A 19,095-nucleotide genomic window follows, 5' to 3' on the forward strand; every position below is an offset into this window, starting at 1 on the left:
ATTTGCTGCGCGTTTCTGTAATGTGTTGTGAAATTGATGGAGATGTTTTATTACTTTGCTTGTGTTTTGTCAACTTGCATGTGTTTTGTCAACATGCATGTGTTTTCTTAAGTTGCTGTTTGTTGAGCTCTCAGGGCCACCGTAATAAATAGCCTTTGATGTTATACTCCCAAACTGTCCTACAGTGTATCCTGAAACATATATTTATGTTTGCTCATCAGAAACACAAGATTAGATCCCTCTCTTTAAATAGGTCCTTATCCCTGTATAGAGGATGAAGTGTTCAACTTCCTGTATGTAAGCTATTGCATTGTCAGAAATAAGAGTATATATATATTAGATAATGTGTAATTGCTGAGGGGTCATATTTCTCTTCATATCAACAGATGATTAAGAAAAACTGTTGTGTATCATTATTTGCTTAATTAACAAATACACTTTTCTTATTAAAAAGGATTCAAGATTTTAATACAAGTAAACAAATTGGAACTCTAGGGAGTAGTCAGTTTGGTGTGGTAGTATGTGAGATTGACCCAAAACAAACTAGTGGCAATAGTTCAACAGAGCGGCTCGCTGATATGTTTTAGTAGTTTTGTACAACAATGCTCAAAAGCACAGAGTTATAACATATTTCAAGTTTACTCTGTTATGAAAGTTGGTAAGATCAGTTCAATGGTGGGTTTCCCATTTTCTCTCACATAGATTATGTTTTTTTGCCTGAGTCTTTAATGGTCGCTAACTGAGCACATTCAACTGCTACTAGTAACACGAGGAATGTAATTTGGCAAAAACAGCCAATATCTGGAAGGACCAGCGATTTGTTCAGGTTAAGGTGTTTACATGACTCCTTGATTCCCTGTGATTAATGTTCCCTGTTGACATGACTCAACCAGCCGACAAAATATTCTCCTCTGCAGATAGAGGCATCCGCCTGCGAGTATGAAACGTTACGCCCACCAGCATCCTACACTCTCTAAGGGAGCACATGTATTGAGAAGAAATGATGTGTTTCTTCCCTCCTGGCATTGAAATGCAACACGTGTGTAGGAATTTGGTCAGAAAGTGAGAATAAGACGTTGAAGCTTTATGAGCTCTATGCTGAAAGAGTGAGACAAAATATTTAACTATTATTATCCTGATCAGTCCTTTAATTAGTTTCATATTGATAAAGGAGTTTGTGTGTGTGTGTGTGTAGAGGATTCTTAGAGATCAGTTTGTATCTTGGAGCAATGTTTCGTGAACCAATTAAAAAAATGATACACATGCAGGAGCCCACTGGTCATACGTTTTATTACACCCACATGTTTCTAGTTTTTGTTGAAAGTTCAAGTCCAGTTATTATATTGAATATTTCCAGATATCTCTGTCTGCCTGTCTGTCTTTCCATCTATCTGTGGAATGTATATCTCTTGCATATTGGTGCAATTTGAATATGCAAAACAATTTATATCTTATAAACTTTGTCGATCACAACAACAGCGCTTTGTTTTTCAGTGAGTGGAGCTTCACCGAACTTTGAAAAACAGAGTCCAGCAGCCGCTCTTTACTTGCTGCTCCTTAATCACTGCAAGTCACTTTTAACGTTTAGTAAGAAAAATGCAACCAGCACCACCACAGGTCAGGCAAACATCCCATTCCAAATGGGCAGGTTTAGAACAGTCACTGCACTAGTAACCTTAAATGGTACAAAGGTAATGAAAGGTAACTTCCTTTGTAGAGCACATTTCAACAATCAGTGCTCGCCTAAAATTAGTAAAAGGCATACTTATACATTCTAAAAGCAATTTAAAACAATATAAAAATTAGCTTCCCTATGTGTATATGTCACAAAGAGATAGATAGATAAAGCCTTAATGTGAATGCAAACACGTCTCACAGTTGCCACTGCCCTCTGTTCAAATACAGTGTTGGAACAAGTTGTGTTACTACAGCCTTTAGTGCATTATCAATACAGTACTGCTGGAAGTCGTACTGCGTGAGGAAAAGTAACTCAGGAAGACGAACTGGTTGGTCAGGACTTAATCCTGTAACATAATGAGCCAAAACATTTGGGAGCAGAGCCAGACAGTGGCTGCAAATGATGGAGGAGAAGCACAGTCTCCAAATCTAAACCCCCTTGAGCTGCTTTGGGATGAACAGGACAGAGGTAGAAGCAAAGTAAACCGCTAGTGCAACACATTTGTGTGAACTGCTGCAACAGTAGCTGGGACGAGCTTCCAAAACAATGTTTCTTTTCCACTGTAGAGAGAATGTGTGTTCGGCTGAGAGTAAAAAAAAAAACATTAATATAACATCTGGAGAAAAACGGTACTGTATATTTTAACAATGACTTTTTTTGAAATTTCCTCTCTTTTTATCAAGTACTGAATAACTAAGGGCACAGAAATGTGTGTCTCCTGCTGCACCATCAATAGAAAACTTCCCTGTTTGCCCTTTTGGCCAGTCCTCAATAAGAAAACATTTCTCAGAAGAATTTGAGATGCTCCCTCAGCATACTTTCTCCCAAAAAATGCTAAAGATGGAGTATTTTTCACCTCCGCTCTTGGCTCAGTGACATTCATTTAAATATGGTATTTCTTCATGGCTGGATGGGCACACACCCTCGTAAATAAAATGGCTTATGGCTTTAATATATGCCCTCCACGGGGGGAGCACAGGTCAGTGTGCGTTGGAAGTGTCACGGTTTGAGGGAGGAGATGGACCCAGGATGCAGAGATTTTAACAAAAGGTATTTAATATAATAAAAGGCTTTAAACAAGACAAAAACAAAACACTAGCAGGTAAGTTCTGGCGACAAAGTGCACGGAGAACAAGGAAGCAGGAGAAGCTGGTCGAGACAGCTGAAACAGACAAACCGTATCTGCCACGTGTGGAAACCAGTAGCACAACGTGTACGAACCGACAGGGGACAAAGGGAAACACAGAGGCTTAAATACAGAGGAAAAGAAGGGGCAATTACACACAGGTGAAACACATGAGGATTGGGCACGACAATCAACAACAGGAAGTAAAGACCGAAACACACAAGGAAAGCAGGACTACAAAATAAAACAGGAAACAGAAAATAGAAAGAGACTGAAATTAACAAACTAAAATGACAGGACGTCACAGGAAGTAGAGTTAGATGCTGATGTTACATAATATTAACAAGGCCAATACTGCCAAAAAACATATTTTTTATCATAATGTTTCAGGCAGTAATGTGGAGCACATGGTGCATGCAGTCTGACATTTATTGTGGGAGGATCAGTTCTACACCCAGTCTCTGTTTCCAATCTATAGGTTTTGTTCCAGGACACGGATAAAGTGCTTGATCAGAATAATGGGCCAAAAGCCGCAATATACTGTGAAGACATTTACAGTAGAATACTTTATTTTACAGGAAAGACAAAACTCTACAGGATTCCTTAGATACTTAGATGACCGACACGCTGTCATTAATCGGGAAACGAGGCTCAAAACAATATCGCGGCATCCCAGAAGCCCAAAGCACCCTAATGATGCACCATGGAGAAGTTCCGAAACTTTCAACATTATGCAAAACTTTGCTGACGCGCAGGAGGGACGATCCAGAGTCGAGCAGTCATGGTTGTTTTTTATTCCCGAAGCTTTTTGCTGCTGAGCCAACTCAACCAAGTAAAAGCCAAGTAAACGTGAGGAAAGCCAGTTTTTGCAGTCAACTGTTTCGCTTTTCACTGAGATATAATGAACTAGCTGGACTTGAAGACAATGCACAGAAACACAATGCTTGCATAATTAACTTCTTCATAGTGTGTGAGAGTACACTGGAGACTGAACAGTCCAGTTGGAGCTGCTGCTTTGCTGTGTGAGCAGCTGTTTGCCTGCTTAACTCCAAGAAACAGAGTCGCTCCACACTATAGTTCACATCATAGTTTTATTTATGCTGTTTAAATACTTTGGCCCTGAGAGCTCAACGCTCTGCAGCTTCAGGCAATACATGCAGTCAGAAAAAAGAAAACATAAATTTGCCAAAGCATGCGCATTTACAAAAGTATAGAACACAGTGGAGTGTATACAGTACCTCAGTCAGGAATCTAACAGTCCCATTATGAAACCTCAGTTAAATTCACTAGATCTAGATTTTTATTCGAAACTTCATCAAATAGCACACACTGATGAATATTAGCTCCATTAACATGTTTTTCTCATGAAGATTCATGAATTATATTTTGAGAAATCACGAAAATGAAGAAAACACCCGATCAAACTTTATTGGGGTGGGAAACAAAAACTGGATCAGCCCGCTGATCTGAATCTGCACCAAACTTGATTTGGTTCTGCATCCTTTCACAAAGTTACATAAAAAATCTGTCCTCTCAGTCTTGTACTCTCGCTTTCTAATAAACTGAAACAGATGCAAACATAAGCGCAGGCCACAATAAAGTCAGATGCAAATATGTGCTGCAAATACGCTCATTGAGTTGTCACAGCCACTGTATTCATTGAGTCCATAATGGAATTACAATGATCTTAGAGTTATAAATATCCTATAATGCATGATATTTTGATTGAGTAGGGTTAAAGTTTGCCGTCCAAATTGTTTTTTTCATCAGTGAATGTGACATGATCGCATTTAAAAAGACATTCCACAAGAGGATAGTTGAAGTTGTCCAGTGCTCATGGCTCATCACCTGGTTTGAAATGAGATGGTGGTGGGAGGCGGAGCTAGATTTCTGAACAAAAACTGGATTCATTTCACAATACCTTCTTTTTTGTAACATTTGAAAAAGTAAGGAAAAATCACCTGGTACACACTGGAAGTTGGGGAATGTTCATAGCTATCTCTCTGTGGGAGCTTTTTGTGTTAATTGTGTGCATAGGAATACATGTGCGAGCATGTGTGTACGCCACAAGTAATAAAGGCTGTGTTGCAGGGAGCTTGGGTGTGTGACCGCCACTCTCAGGCCACAGGGGAGGAGAGGACTGCTGTTCAGAGCTTGAAATATTGAGTTCTGGTACAGTCGTGAAGGCAGCGCGCCTTCGGCTCCTATAGTCATGACCCCCCTCTCAGCCCAAGGAAATTACAATGGATGAGAATCAGGAGCTCTGGGCCACAAAAGGCCTCCTACAAAAACAACACAATAAAGAGTAATTTCCAATTCCACCTCCACCTGCATGAATTGAAACCATGAATGTATTGTCTACTTATTAAATACAAAAGGGTAGAGGAGGCAACGCTGGTAATAACAATGTGCAAAGTCTGTGTCGTGCTTGAGTGAGCAATGCTACGATAAATAACAGAGGAAGAAGGGAGGAAGATGAGGCTATGCTGTACCTGGAGCAGCCGAGCTGGAGCCAGAGTGCTACAGGAGCTGCATTGTGTTGCAGTGTAAGAGCAGAGGGAACCACCGCTCTGCTACCTGGCTTCAATCACCTGCTTTGATCACCAACTGGAGTGTCATTCATCCCCTACAGCCCTGCTGAAGGCTGAAAATGGTGTGTGCATGCGTGGGGGTGTGGTGGTGGTGGTGTGGGGGGGGGGGGGGGCTGTGTGTGTGTGTTTGTGTGTGAGCGCGCGCCCTCTCTGAATATCAGCACTGTGTCTCTATTTCATTTCAACTCTACTTTTTTCTGAAGTCCACACAGAAAGTTAGCGAAGATAGAAAAAGCCCAGAAAAGTGCGAAGCAGACACGTAGGCAGACGCAGGGAGATTTCATTCGAGCAGGTTTTCATTTGGTAGATATTAAAAATCGAATTTTGCCACCAAATCAATACTCTGAACCCTTAACCGATTATCCTATGACACTGACAAACGTGAATCCCCTTCCCACTTATTTGATTTCTCAGAAGATGTTAGGGTAGAGAATGCGTCTGATGAATTATGAATTCCTTTGAGTTGACCTGAGGGCTGCGAGCCACAGAATGGAGGATGTAAACTGCACAATCGAGGATGTGTACGCCTGTCCATTTGCATTTCACTGCTGCTAATAACAAATTGCTAAATTCTGCGTCAGCACTGCCAGTGACCTGTTAATGATGTTGCTTCAAGCGCCGGTTCAAACTTCTGTAAGATCCTCATCGCTTCTCGGGTTAGGCCTTTGATATGAGAACTGAAATAAACCTGTGCTGCTGTTGATAGTGTTATGAAAGACCCAATGACGTTTAAATCTCTGCAGAAACCACAAACCTGAAGACAACAGAGTGATCCTGTGTTGGAAAGAGAAACATTTTAAATTCAGAGACAGAGAACACGTCGAAAGGTCTGGAGGTCAGGTGCTTTAAAAAAGGAATAAAAGTTGTAAACTGTGGGTCACTTTGATTTAAAAACTGTCTTAGCTTTTCTCTTGTTAGAGCACACAATGTGGAATGACTCAGACTCACAAATCACTCTCTATTCTCCCTTCTCTTATTTGTCCACTGATCTCTGTCCAAATGCTCATGGGAATTCACAGATTTGATTGGCTCAGATGCCTCACATGAGATGGTTTAAACTTCATGCAATTGGTGTTTGAGTTTCCACAGCTGCTGGACGCGGAGCCACACTGTGGTCTGTCTACTAGTGACCTCTGCTACAGAACATAAAATGTTACATGATTGTATATAAATCATCTTTATTAATAGAGCAGTTTTCTAGTGAAGTTCTTTACAGTACACTTCACAGACACGTTCATACAGTGCAACAATGTGCAACTCTTTCTCCATCACACATCATTCACCTCCTTCAGGGCTGACCTTCAGTATCTTGCCCAGGGACACTGTGGTAAAACGGTTAAACCTACTTAAATTAACATGTCAGATAAAGAAGCCTAAAATTATCATATCATCAAAGGTGCCAAATCTCTGATAATGATTTATTACAGCTAAATGTGTTTTATAGGGTGGACACTCCATGATGAGTCTTTTAGCTGCAGGACAACTGAGCCGTCAAAAACGCACAGCCCCAAAGCTCAGCTGCCACAGAGGCAGAGGGAATCAAGCTCTCAGCAGTGAGGTGGGAGTCTTCAGCTAAGTCCCTGGTGGTTCTGGGAGGCAGGATCCTCCATGTCCGGGTTTCTCTAATCTGAGACTCTCTCTCACTAGGCAGCCCCTTTAAAAAATGGATCTTTGATATTTCCACCTGTGATAAGTGCTTGACTTTTACTCTCAATCTCAGTGAGAAAGACATGGTTTCTCTCTTCGGACTGGTTAGTACTGTAGGCTTTGGAGGGTCCAAACTCCACAAAATGCTCCAAGCTATTGTTCTGCAGTACATAAACACAGGCAAGATGGGCACATGGGTATGTTTAAAAATGTATGGCAACACAGTAAACAATACAATACACTACCACCAGTGACTACCAACCTCTACTGAGAGGTTCTTCCACCCTCCACAGATTAACTATCGTTTATCTAATATCTTTAACCCTTTACCTTCTACATAATAAATCATACATTTCAATGGAAATATCATATTTTATTCCTTCAAAAACTGCACTTAAGTATTGGCTTTTCCTTTTTTATACATATCCTGCGATACTTTTCAGAAGGCTTTGATAGATATCGAAAGTATAATTTCTGTCCATTTGTTTGACAGATGCAGCTTGTTGTTATTTTACAGATCATCCAGTATCTGCAGTAGGAGACTGAGCAAGGTACAGATGTTTTTCTCTTCTTGCAGCATTACAAAAATATATTTACATTCAACATATTGTTAAAATTGTACTACTTTAGTATATTTATGCGTCATTTATTGTATGAGGCTCGAAGAAGCAAGATTAGGAAAATAGTTGAAACAATCAAATACAACTAGAATCTCACTATACAGAGGGCATAGCTCAGTAAAGCACCAACAGTCCCCCTGAAATTCTACCAAGTCGCACAAAACTGCAGACACTCATAGATGTCAAATGTCAGCTATTTTTTCTGGATCCAGAGCAAAATTGTATGTGTTCTTATCTGGCCCATGTACCAACCCTCTTCCAAGTGTTGTGGAAATCCATTCAGAAGTTGTTAGGTCATCCTTCCGACAAGTAGATACTGCGAGTAGCTACAAACTCTCCACAAGTATAAAGGTGTCACACTCCAAGCCTCAGGTGTTCTGTGCCATACAATGTACTGTGACAATTTATAAGGTGAATAAGATAGATGAGTGTGTCAGTTACTACATCTATCCAAAGAACAGACTCAAATGTATACTCACTTTATGGCACAAGGGTAACATTACATTTTCTGAAAATCTTATATTTAATAGGTACTACATTGTTGAAATGTTGAAGTGTCAAACACTAACTTTATAGGCAACAAGTGAGATATTTAGTTTGACAAATGATGAAATGTTGGGTTAGTTGACAATTATTCTTATTATTTCCGCTATCTTGCAAACTGTTCATCTCATCAGCTTCCCACTTGGTATGTGTATTGTTAATCGCCCAAGGAAGTGCAGTGTCAACTTTGGTGTACTTTAGACATGTGACACATTCGATAGTGATACAAAATATGAATAAGATATAAGATACGTTTATTTATACCAAACACATGCTCAGACATGCACAATACACTCATGCAATGGTAGGTAAATGTATCCTCTGCATTTAACCCATCTGGTGCAGGACACACAGAGCAGTGAGCAGCCATGTACAGCGACCGGGTGGCAGATGTTGGGGGAGTAAGGTGCCTTGCTCAGGGGCACTAGACAGGGTAGGGAGAATTCTCTTGGATTTTTGGACAGATCATTCCAGGTTCGTCTTTTGTTGTCTCTCCGTGGAGTCGAACCAGAGACAAACCACAGACCTTTTCTGCCCATAGTTTCTACCACTAGACCACTGCCTCTCCATATAAACAGGCGTCCATCCCTCTGTAGCAGGCAGTGGTGCTGGGCAGTGTGCTGTCAGTCTGCAGACTCACTTCTTTTGTGTCCTCAAACAAACACTATTGAGCATTAATGACAAGGACTGGTTCTTAAGAAGGCTGAGGCACGGGCCAACAGGAGGGTTTAGAACTGAACTATAGTGCATTGATAATGACACTATAAAATGAGATTGCATAAGACATGTATAAGTGTTTAATAATGTGTGTTTATATTTACTATTACAACCTGGAATTAAATTAACGAGTATTTCAGATACACATTCATGTATACGTGCATTCAATGTTTTTCTCATGCATTACCATGAGGCTAAACTTTTGATAACATCTGAAGTGGGGAGAGCGTGGCCTAGGGGATAGAGCGGGTGCTCTGCAACAAGAAGCCGGTTTGAATCCCACTCTATCCCATCTGCATGCCTAAGTGTCCTTGGCAAGATACTGAACCCCTAGATGGCCCCTCATAAAATGATGAGTGTTCTAAAAATGTAAGTCGCTTTGGATAAAAGCATCAGCTAAATGACCTGTAATGTAATGTAATCTGAGACCTTGACATTCGATGGAGTTCAGAAAAAGAACAATAGCCATACCCCCAAACAATTGTCCACGTTTCATCCAAATTAAATCAAAAGTTTCCACAAATAACTACAATATAATACATGCATCCAATACAGGATGTGAACACCTTAGAATTTAAGAAAAGCAGTAACTTTCATTATATAATCATGGTGTTAGCACATTTATAAAGATTTTCTTCCATATTTGTTGTAAATCTGTTTTGCAGTTGCTTGACACTTCCTCTGTGAGTGCAGCAGCTGAACAAAAGCTGTCCCCGGTAATTCAATTAACAAGGGACCTTTTTGTTTTATTTTTGCTCAATATCCTGAATCCTGAGGGCCTCTCAAGTAACTTTGAAATCAAGGCAGGTTCCATGCCACTAGATTTTAAAGTAATTACTGAGAGAATATGAAAAAAACATACAATAGAGCAACGACAGAAGATAAGCAACTCTCACACAACAGTATTACAGCAGCAGTTGAGATGAAGAGAAGTGGGGGGGAGGGTGCCGTACCCTCAGGTACATTGTTGCTTTGTTGCTTATTAAACTTGCATTGTTTGAAGTGTTTAGCGGCTGAGCTTGTTGACACAGAGGTGCCCGCGTGATGCACAGGAGGCAAACAACTTCTACTGCCAACCAGGAGCTGAAAGCTTATATTGGCACAGTAATGAGCCTGGAGAAAATGTAAAGCAGGGAAAGATGAAACAGACTGTGTGATCCATCAGCTGTTCAGCCTGGTGGATTTCTAACAGCTCCTCTGAGCTGCAGTGAAAAAAGCCGATTGACGAGTGCGCAGGGTGGACGGGGGGCACGACGGCAGAGGAGAAAAGAGAGGGCGTAGCAGGTGGGGGGGATCCGGGATTTTCACAAAACCACACGTCTGAAATATTCAATTTACCACTGATCAACAGTTGCCTCTTTCAAACTCAGATTGAATTATCCTATATGGCAACGCCATTATGGTAGGGATTATTACATGCTCTCCAGGAGATTTGGTTTATTCATCCTGCCTATTGTTGACAATGACTGGAGCTCTCCCTAGAGAGCAGCCCAGAGAATTGATTTCTGACAATCCATGATTCACCTCCTCGAGTCCCCCACTCTGACACTCCTGCAAATCAACTTAAAGGCAGAGCCTGACAGCTGCTCACATCACGCTCCATATAAACAGCCATTATTTCTTCAGAAAGCTCTTTTTGTCTTGTACGGGGGCTTCAAAGCCTGCATGTCCCTGTTAGGACAAGCCGCGGTTTAGAAGGCACACAGTGAGACTCTGCAGATCTGGAGACGTACATGATGTGGAAGAAGGATTGAGTGGCCGGTAACTTCCTTGTTCAGCATGTCTATTGACAGTCTGATGTGTTTAGGCGGGGGATTGACCTCATAGACCTGTCAAGGTCAGTTAGTAATAACCGTGACAATAATCTTTCTTTCTGGAGCACTTCTCTCAAAGTTACAAAAGTATGTATTATGTAGGATAAAAGAACACAAACAACAAATAACGATTCAGATAAATAAACAAGTTTAAAGCTTTAAGAAGCGATTTAAAAGCAGTAGCAGAGTAAATCTAATCTCACAGATTTAGTCCTTGCAGAGTTTGAGAGCGCAGACATAAACACACAAGCCTTTAGTGATAAATCAAGCTCTGGGAATGAGTAGTGGTTAAGTAAGTGTTGGACAGATGATGTACAGTAGCTTTCATTTTACTGTCATCTACTCAATTTTGTTTTGAAAACTCAATCAGGAGATGAATAATTTAGCCCAAGCTAACAGCCATCATGGTGCTGCCTAAAGGTAAGACAAGACCATGCTAGCAGCTCTGTGTGTCTGTAGAAAGTTTATTTGGTTTGGAGCTAATTATGAATGTTAGCATGCGAACGTGCTCATGCTCAGAAAATCAATGCCAACATGCTGATGTTTAGAAGTTGTGTAGAATGTCTACTGTGTTCACCCTCTTTTGGGTGACAACATGGTAAAACTAGTATATAAGCAGTACATATGTTGATACCATAACCTTATGATGGGAGGTCCTGGCATTATTAGTTATTCCGTACTATTTGTCTCATCTCATCTCATCTCATTTTCATCCGCTTATCCGGGGTCGGGTCGCGGGGGGAGCAGCTCAAGCAGGGGGCCCCAGACTTCCCTTTCCCGGGCCACATCGACCAACTCTGACGGGGGGATCCCGAGGCGTTCCCAGGCCAGTGTTGAGATATAATCTCTCCACCTAGTCCTGGGTCTTCCCCGAGGTCTCCTCCCCACTGGACGTGCCTGAAACACCTCCCAAGGAAGGCGCCCAGTGGGCATCCTTACCAGATGCCCGAACCACCTCAGCTGACTCCTTTCTAAGTAAAGGAGCAGCGGCTCTAATCCGAGTTCCTCACGGATGGCTGAGCTTCTCACCCTATCCCTAAGGGAGACGCCAGCCACCCTTCTGAGAAAACTCATCTCGGCCGCTTGTACCCGTGATCTCGTCCTTTCGGTCATCATCCCAGCCCTCATGACCATAGGTGAGGATAGGAACGAAGATCGACCGGTAGATCGAGAGCTTTGCCTTGCAGCTCAGCTCTCTTTTCGTTACAACGGTGCGGTAAAGCGAACGCAATACCGCCCCCGCTGCTCCGATTCTCCGGCCAATCTCACGCTCCATAGTACCCTCACTCGCGAACAAGACCCCAAGGTACTTGAACTCCTTCACTTGGGCTAAGGACTCATTTCCTACCCGGAGTAAGCAATCCATCGGTTTCCTGCTAAGAGTCATGGCCTCAGATTTAGTGGTGCTGATCCTCATCCCAGCCACTTCACACTCGGCCGCCAGCCGATCCAGTGAGTGTTGAAGGTCACAGGCCGATGATCCAATGAGGACCACGTCATCTGCAAAAAGCAGTGACGAGATCCTCAGACCACCGAACTGCAACCCCTCCCCACCACGACTACGCCTCGATATCCTGTCCATGTATATCACAAACAGGATTGGTGACAAGGCGCAGCCCTGGCGGAGACCAGCATCCACTGAGAACGAAACTGACTGGCTGCCGAGGACGCGAACACAGCTCTCGCTTTGGGAGTACAGGGATTGGATGGCCCTGAGGATAGACCCCCTTACCCCATACTCCCGCAGCACCTCCCACAGTTTCTCCCGGGGGACCCGGTCATACGCCTTCTCCAGATCCACAAAACACATGTAGACCGGATGGGCATACTCCCAGGCCCCCTCCAGGATCCTTGCGAGAGTGAAGAGCTGGTCCGTAGTTCCACGTCCGGGGAGAAAACCGCATTGTTCCTCTTCAATCTGAGGTTCGACGATCGGCCGAACCCTCCTTTCCAGCACCTTGGAGTAGACTTTACCAGGGAGGCTGAGAAGTGTGATGCCCCGGTAATTGGCACACACTCTCTGGTCCCCCTTTTTGAACAGGGGAACCACCACCCCGGTTTGCCACTCCTTTGGCACTGTACCCGACTCCCACGCGATGTTGAATAGGCGTGTCAACCATGACAGCCCCTCAACACCCAGAGCCTTTAGCATTTCTGGCCGGATCTCATCAATCCCTGGGGCCTTGCCACTGCGGAGATGTTTGACCACCTCAGTGACCTCCACCAGGGAAATTGACGATGAAACACCATCAACCTCGAGCTCTGCCTCCAACATAGAGGGCGTGTTATTCGGATTCAGGAGTTCCTCAAAGTGTTCCTTCCAACGTCCGACAACCTCCTCAGTTGAGGTCAACAGAGTCCCATCCTTACTGTACACAGCTTGGATGGTTCCCCGTTTCCCCCTCCTGAGGTGCCGGATAGTCTTCCAGAAACACTTTGGTGCCGACCGAAAGTCCTTCTCCATGGCCTCTCCGAACTTCTCCCACACCCGCTGCTTAGCCTCCGACACGGCAGCAGCTGCAGCCCTTCGGGCCTGTCGGTACCCTGCAACCGAGTCAGGAGTCCACCAGGATATCATATCCCGGAAGGCCTCCTTCTTCAATCGGACGGCTTCCCTGACCACCGGTGTCCACCACGGTGTCCGAGGGTTACCGCCCCTTGAGGAGCCTAAGACCCTGAGGCCACAGCTAGCCGCCGCAGCTTCAGCAATGGAGGCTTTGAACACCGCCCACTCCGGCTCAATGCCCCCAACCTCCACAGGAATGCCAGAAAAACTCCGCCGGAGGTGTGAGTTGAAGATACCTAGGACGGGGGCCTCCTCCAGGCGTTCCCAGTTCACCCGCACTACTCGTTTGGGCTTACCAGGTCTATCCGGAAATTTCCCCCACTCCCTCATCCAACTCACAACCAGATGGTGGTCGGTTGACAGTTCCGCCCCTCTCTTTACCCGAGTGTCCAAAACATGCGGCCTCAGATCAGATGACACGATCACAAAATCGATCATTGATCTTCGGCCTAGGGTACTCTGGTACCAGGTACACTTATGAGCACCCTTATGTTCGAACATGGTGTTTGTTATGGATAATCCATGGCTAGCACAGAAGTCCAATAACAAACGACCGCTCGGGTTCAGATCAGGGGGGCCGTTCCTCCCCACCACGCCTCTCCAGGTGTCTCCATCGTTGCCCACGTGGGCGTTGAAGTCACCCAGCAGAAGTACGGAGTCCCCTACTGGAGCCCCATACAGAACTCCATTCAGGGTCTCCAAGAAGGCCGAGTACTCTGAACTGCTGTTTGGTGCATACGCACAAACAACAGTCAGAGTTTTCCCCCCTACAACCCTTAGGCGCAGGGAGGCGACCCTCTCGTCTACCGGGGTAAACTCCAACACCGCGGCGCTCAGCCGGGGATTTATGAGTATCCCCACACCCGCCCGGCGCCTCACGCCCTTGGCAACTCCGGAGAAGAATAAAGTCCAACCCTTATCCAGGAGTACGGTACCAGAGCTGAGACTGTGCGTGGAGGTAAGCCCCACCAGATCTAACTGATAGCGCTCCACCTCCCTCACAAGCTCCGGTTCCTTTCCCCACAGCGAGGTGACGTTCCACGTCCCCAGAGCCAGCTTCTGCCGCCCGGGTCTGGTCCGTCGAGACCCCTGACCTTCGCTGCCACCCATGTGGCTGCGCACCCGACCCCAACGGGTCTTCCCACAGGTGGTGGGCCCATGAGATGAAGAGAGGGGGGGTGCCACGTAGTTTGTTCGGGCTATGCCCGACCGGGCTCCGTGGCAAACCCGGCCACCAGACGCTCGCCATCGAGCCCTCCGTCTGGGCCTAGCTCCAGACGGGGGCCCCGGGCTTCCTCCGGGATGGGTCCCATCTCCTCGTACTATTTGTATTAATTAGAAACCCCCCAAACATACATAAATCAGTTAAAAACTTTGTTTTCTGCTGTCAGAATCTAAACAAAAACAAAGAGTACAAATTCCAACCCTTCTTGCCACTCCCTTTTATGGGGTCTTCCTTTTGGGGTGAAGAATTAAAAGTTCCTGTGATTCTGTGTTTGCGTTACCTTACGTTTTTGTAGATTTTGTCCTCTAGGCTTTAATTTGGACTTGTTTAATGTTCCTTTTCCGCTCATGTTGTTCAATGAAAATACAAAACAATTCTGAATTGAATAACAGATTTACATATTATTTGTTTTTTAATCAGAAAATTTATTACAGATTATCCGATGATACCTACAATAAGACTGAAAGTCAAGGAAATCACAAATGTCAGGAAGCTCAAGCTTTTGCAATAAAAATGTATGGTTGTTAAGCTAACACACTCTGGAAATAAGTGGTGACAGAGGGATCAACAAACAAGCTCTGCCTTCTTCAGTTCCATGATGCTGGCTGAAAATCCTCTTTCAAGAGGTTTAAGCACCATTGTTCAATCTGTACAAAGACTGTGGTGTATCTTATATATCACATGCTAATAGACCACGCTAGCTGTTAACCTATTGCTAAGCTAAGGTAACATCTACCAGGATAAGGCTTTATATTGACATTTCAAAAAGAAAAAGATGAGGCCTATTAGTCTACAATTCCAACTAGTCTCTAATAATCACCACACATGTAAGCACTTGAGCATATAGCAATATACACCAATGAAGGATTTATCAACAACACAGTGTTTAACAACATATTCACGATCTTAATCTAAGCTGGGTTTTTGTCACTGTAAATATGTGTGATAAACAGGCTTTGCCTCCAAGCAGATGCACTTAATCAATCACAAATTGAATTTGCGATGGTACAGATTCTTATTTAACGGTGCGGGGGCGATGAGACTGTGTCACAAGGCATTCTGATAGATGAATGGCATAAGAAAGGGCCCCCCCTCCAGTCAACGCCTCTATGTTTCTGACATGGCCATTCCACGTCACACTGCTTGAAAAATGAGCTCCGTAGAGGCATGCAGTCCTGCTATGAGATTGCACTTCATAAAGGGGAACAGCACACAGGGGTGAAATTCTACTGTAGGGTTATGGATTTTCCACTACATCACTGATAGATTGCACTAATATAACCTCAATAAAGAGTTTGAGAACAACTTTATGGATGTTTTCCCTCTTTTGCCATCTCATTTTTCTCGCCTTTGATGTGTGCTCCACTTGATTTGTCTGTTTTTTTCTTCTTACTTTGTCTTGCTGTCACTCACGGGGTGCAGAGTTACACCCTCAACACATTAGTCAAGGGATGTGAACCATGGAGTGTTTCATCCAAAGTTTCACAACTAGAACCTCAAGCAGCTCATTTTGTTTGTTTGCTCGCTTCCAGCAGCAGCAGCTCAGTGTTTTGGAGACGGTGAAGTGTACTATGCGCATAAATTCCTAAACAGCACCGCTTGGCACAAAAGAGACGACGAATACAACTCGGCTCAGCTACACTTCTCTGTAATTACTGCAATGATAAAGAGCACATGGTGATTTGTTGAAAATAGGATCGGATGGATGGTATAGATCAGACATGGGCAAAGTACGACCCGCGGGCCGTATATGGTCCGTGGGGCTTTTTAATCCTTTTTTTACTTTTTGTGCTTTTACTTAATTTTTGAGGAAATTGTACTTTCTTGCTTATTGTTGTCTGGGTTTGTACCCTTGGTGTTAAATGCACTTATTGTAAGTCGCTTTGGATAAAAGCATCAGCTAAATCAAATTTGACCGGGAGCGTGGTGTATAGGGCTCGAAAGGGCACATGATCTCAGTTTTGCTTTGCTCTGTGAGGCCTTCTGTAAAATGAGCGGATCAAGGAAACGAAAAGTGGACAATGAGTGCCGAGTGTTAAACATGGAGTGAACTAAATAATTTTTCACTGAAGTGAAAGCTGAAGGCTGAAGCCGCCCCCAGGGGCAGCTGTGGCTGAGGGGGTAGAGTGGTCGTCCTCCAACCTGAAGGTCAGCAGTTCGATCCCCAGTCTGACCCATCTGCATGCCGAAGTGTCCTTCGGCAAGATGCTGAACCCCGAATGGCCCCCAATAAAATAACAAAGTACTGGGAATAAATGCACTGTATGAATGTGTGTGAATGGATGAATGTAAAACTATACTGTAAAGCGCTTTGAGTGGTCATCAAGACTAGAAAAGCGCTATATAAATACAAAACCCTTTTACCATGAAGTCCAATCGAGGGCTGTATGCCTGATATGCCGAGATCAGCTGTCACTTTGCTACGAAGCATGCTAACTACGCTAGCAAGCAGTCAACGCAAGAACGGACGGCTACGGCTCAGAGGTTGGCGGCTAATTTACCGACTCGGCCCACCCCTGGTATAGATGCATTTCCTCCCATAACCTCAAGTATGTACTTATTTCAATGTAACATTTACAAGGTTTCACTCTTCTTTCAATTATCCAGTCTGCTAGGAGAGAACAAATAGAAAGGCAGGTAGTACTGAGTTCACATTGTATTTGTCTGAGCCACACAGAAGACACTGCAGTCAATGGTGGAAGGACACTTTACATTTCCTCAAGTAAATGTACTTTACTTGAGTATTTTAGTTGTGTGATACCTGACAAATGGGAATATTTGTAGTTACCACCACATTACATTCATTTGTTTGTCTATAATGAAGTCAAATAAAAAAATAGATGGTAAATGGATTATATTTAAAAAAGGTGATTTACCAGTCTTATAGACCACCCAAAGGGCTTTACAGTACAAGTTGCATTCACCCATTCATACAGTGCCTTTTTCTCTAACACACCATTCAGTCGATACAGCCAGTTGGAGGTGCAGAGACTCAAACCATCAACCTTCTACTTTGCTGACGACCACAGGCGTCCCTGTAGCACATCAAGTGAAATAAATAAAGTGATTGTAAAACAGCATATTGAAAATGGCTCTTCTAAACAGCAACCCCCGCAAAACCCCCGAACTGATGTCATCACAGGCCTTGAGCCCAGGGTGTGCACTGATCAACTAACAGGGTTGTTCTGCAACATCTTCAACCTCTCCCTGAGTCATTCCGTGGTCCCCACCCTATTTAAGGCATCCATCATTGTTCCAGTCCCCCAGAAACCAGTGAGTGGCCTCCGTTTAAATGACCCGTCGCACTGACATCAGTCATCATGAAGAGCTTCAGGCGACTAGTCAAAACCCACATCTGCTCCTCCCGTCCCGGCACCTTGGACCCTCTTCAGTTTGCCTACAGACCGAACAAGGCGATGACGACGCCATCGCCTTGGCAACTGACACAGAACTCACCCACCTGGGCAAAGGGAGTGCAAGTGTGAAAATGCTCTTTGTTGATTACAGCTCAGCGTTCAACACCATTGTTCCCTCAAAATTCCTCTCGGCGCTCAATGATCTTGGCCTGGAGACCCGGAAAAAGAGAAACTAAAACTTGAACTTAATCCATGATTATGTTCCTGTTCCTTCTTTGACGCAAAATCTGATATACTTTTATAATTATTATCTAATTATCACTATACATACAGGTATTACTCGACATTTGTGATATTGGTTTCTGTGGTACATGCAGTATACACCCTTACATCCCACTGGTCTATTGTACATTCTGTATATCTGTTTATCTTGATACATCTCTATGCATGTATGCATTTGTACATCTGAGCCACACTATCTGGTTAGCTTCTGCACTATATTTCATTGCTTTGTGTGTGTGTGTCTTGGCAATAAAGCTGAACCTAATCTATTGGAATATAGTGTCATATGGTTTTACCACAACAGAGAGACTGAGGCTGGAGGTTGTGATGGATAGTGGCTCATGTCTCTTACATCTCCATAACTCCACTATAGAGTTTATTAAGAGAGGACAGACCTGAGCTGTAGATGGCAGACCAGAACCCAATACTCAAAATTTCAGTAAAACAACTCACGTTCGAACATCCATTGCAGCATAACAACAGATATAGTGTTTGGCGTCTAGTCTCTAGCCTTGATGGGAAATGTCTCTCTGGTTAAAGAGACCCCCTGATAAGGTGGGTGTGTAATATAGATGGTTGAGGAGAGTGAGGTATGTCACATGATGTATGTCACATGATTGGCGCAGCGCAGCTCGAGTTGCCTGCCACAACTAGCTCGCTGACATCGCCACAAAAACTAAGGACAGTTGAATTATGTCTCAGAATCCCTAAAAATGAACCCAAATCTATGGTCTGCACATCTGAGGTCATTCTTGTTCAGTCACCATGTGTAACCCGCTGAGCCCATCTCTGAGATCCCTGGCGGCTAACTCTTCCAGTTCGAGGCACTGCTGTGCCCTTTCTCAACCCGGTCAGCGGGACCTTGCCCCCCACAGCACCCCCTTACTGCACCCCCCCCCCCATCACTCTGCTGCTTTCTCTCTATCACTG

Source organism: Platichthys flesus, chromosome 1, assembly GCF_949316205.1.
Source record: "Platichthys flesus chromosome 1, fPlaFle2.1, whole genome shotgun sequence".
NCBI classification, from domain to species: Eukaryota; Metazoa; Chordata; class Actinopteri; order Pleuronectiformes; family Pleuronectidae; genus Platichthys; species Platichthys flesus.